Source organism: Parasteatoda tepidariorum, chromosome 1, assembly GCF_043381705.1.
Source record: "Parasteatoda tepidariorum isolate YZ-2023 chromosome 1, CAS_Ptep_4.0, whole genome shotgun sequence".
NCBI lineage: Eukaryota > Metazoa > Arthropoda > Arachnida > Araneae > Theridiidae > Parasteatoda > Parasteatoda tepidariorum.
The window spans coordinates 88,903,847-88,906,946 of record NC_092204.1 but is presented as its reverse complement, the minus strand read 5'-3'; positions in this window follow the sequence as shown (position 1 = coordinate 88,906,946).

Below are 3,100 nucleotides of genomic sequence, written 5' to 3'. Positions count from 1 at the left end.
TGATTTTTATTTTTTCTTCTGCATATAATCGTGGTTTTTTTAAAGGGCGCTTATAATATTGCTTTTTCAAAAGCCTTTCTGATAGACGTTTATGTATAATTTTTTCTGGAAAATACCATTTTTAGCATTAAAGTTAGTATTTTAAACATTTCTTTCCCTTTACCCCATACCAATAAAACAGCTAACTTTTGATTATTTTCAATAATGATTTAACTTATTGATATATAAATGCTTTTAACAGAAAAATTATGCTATTTGGCCAAATTACTATTTCTTTACATCTCTACCTTTTATTGAAGAATGTATCTTTTTTAATTGAACAATCTTCAACAAGGAAAAAAAATAGATTAATTGATTAAAGTGGTTTTGTTATAACGTTCATTAAACCTACTGCAAATAATGATTCTACCGATTCTTCTAGTTCTGACTTGATTGCTTGTTTCATTGCTGTATCTTTTAGTGATACAAAAATCTAATAGATGTTTACTGGAATTCAGTTATAAGTTTTCTACTTACAGAAGAGTAAAAGAACAGTAACTCAAATCTGAATTATTGTAAACAAAAATGCTTAGTAATTCTAATGAAACATGCTAAAAAGAAAATAAGGTCTAGTTTTAATTTAACCGAGCGCATTAATTCCAAGTAATCAATTTAATATTATCTTATCTAAAATGATGTAGAAAATTTCATTGTCTTATATTTTTTAGTTTGGTACCTTTGCCAAAGTATATATAGTAGTACAAATAGTAAATTCATGCTCAATTTTATTGATCATTATGATTGTATCATTTATTTATGCAGAGTTAAGTAACATTGCTCCAAATTGAGCTTCGAAGGACTCTTAAGTTGTACTTAAATTCCTGAAGAAAATATTGTGTCTTGAATGTTCTTAATTTTTGAAAATTTCAATTCAACTGAAACTTACCATATTACCCCTTATATTTTGAGGGTAGAAAATCCAAATCGGTCACAAAAAGATATGTGTATTCAGATATGTGTCTGATTTTGTAACTTTAAATATCTGCAATAATTAATATTTAAAGTCCACCAGCTCCAATCAATAAGTTGATTCCTATTACGTGAAAAACCAACCATTAGGTCAAAAATTATTCAGAGTAAATCTTTTTTTTTTTTTTGCATTGTGCAATCTAACCACTATTAAAAGTCTCAAACATTTTGTTTATTATAAATCCAAAGCATATTTATCATAATCTCTTAAATTTTCTCATTTATTGTTTGCGAAATTAATTAAAATTTTCATTTTAAATTGTACTGAGTTATTTTTTATACTAGCTTATGGGGGAATCCCTAATTATTTATTATTGGTCCATTGTATAATTTAATATTGATTACAAAACTGCAAAATGGACAATATAAAGGAGAGAAAAAAACACTTCATTCCTGATTTCTACTGCCTAGGGAATATCTAGCTATAGCCCTTAAATCTTAAGAAAAAATAACATCTGTCCTAGAAATGGTCATTAACCTCAAAGAAACTGGGATAATAATCGAGAATGTGGAGTCTGTTGCGTAGTTTACACCGTTGGGGTCAGTAGGTCGGTATTCTCTACTTTTATGAACCGTTGAAAGAGTACCGTATATAAAACTTAATTTTTATGCGATTAAAATCATTTTGAATTTTATCTTTTTCTTCACTTGAAATAGAGAAAAAAGAAATCTGATGTTACTTTATAAACTGGAGTACATAAAATAAATTAAAGAGAAGTTGTTATCTGTTAAATCATCAAACAAAATAAAGAATAACCATTGTAAGTACTTGAAAACTTTGTCAAAATAAATGCAACTATTAAAACCCCTCTAAGTCTCACTATCCACGGAAAAGACTTTTTTTTATAGAATTAACCCTTATATTAAAAATAAATAAATTGCGACTATTAGAATAAGTTGTCTGTGTAGGAGTCAGGGAACTAGCCTTGCTTCAGAAAGGTTCTGGGTTCAAATCCTGGGCAAGGCATGAATGTTCTTTCATTCTCTGTACTATCTGTCCTTACTGTGGGAAAAACATTGATCCACCTAGTACATGGTGACCCTGGAAAAGTGGCCAACAAATCTTCCTTTCAAAAGCCTGTACAAAGTAGGTCATTCTCCAGGAAGGCATTGGAAAAAAAAGTATAAGTTTTACTTAACTTTCTTTTGTAAATATCAACCTGCTAACAGCAGTGTAACATTCTTTTTGTAAATGTTAACCTGCTGTTAGTAACATTGTTTTAAATAATTTAATCTCAATTTTATCGTCATATAGTTAATATTCAAATGTATCATAATATATTAATTTATCAAAACTGTAACAGATATTTATCAATAAAAAAATTTTATGTGCAAAATGACTAATTAAAAATGATCAATTCCTTTAGCTAAAAAAAATGAAGCCGTAATACGCTACTATTAAGGCGTTTTGCTAGAATAAGTCATTAGTTTTTTCTTTAAATTAAATTATTTTTTTTAATTTAAAAAGATAAAAACCAATTGTTAATGCAAAGTTCAAATAAATCATGAATATCAAATAATATAAGTAAAACTTATTAATTTAAAAATATTTTATAATTTTTTATAAAAATTTAACTATTTTTTAAAATATATGAGAATTACAGCACTAAAAAATGCAAATAAATATAAAGTAAATGTGAATTATAAATTTAAAATATACTTCATAAGAGCGCGAAATAAATATTTCCGTGTCATCGCTGAGCATCGAAACCTCGACCTCAAGGTTTAGAGGTAATAATTAAAGCCCGGAATTTCAGGCAATAAAAAATGCAAAAATAGGCAGGCAAAAAGGCATTTAAAAAGCTTGAAATAGGCACTTAAAAAAGGCACTTAAAATTGGAGCAAAATGGTAGTTGGTAATGCCTAAAAGCCCATATAGGTATCCAAGGTATAAAAAAAGTTGCTAGAAGTATCCGGTATACCTACATATTCATTTCACTCGACTGTCGTAGCAATAGTACAAAAGAAGTGGACATAATTGCACAAAAAAAAACCTCAACTGCGTAGGTGCGAAATAAAAATTTAAAACTCGTACTTACAATAATATTGTATGCAAATTTATTCTGATGATTGGTTGTTGTTGCACATCACA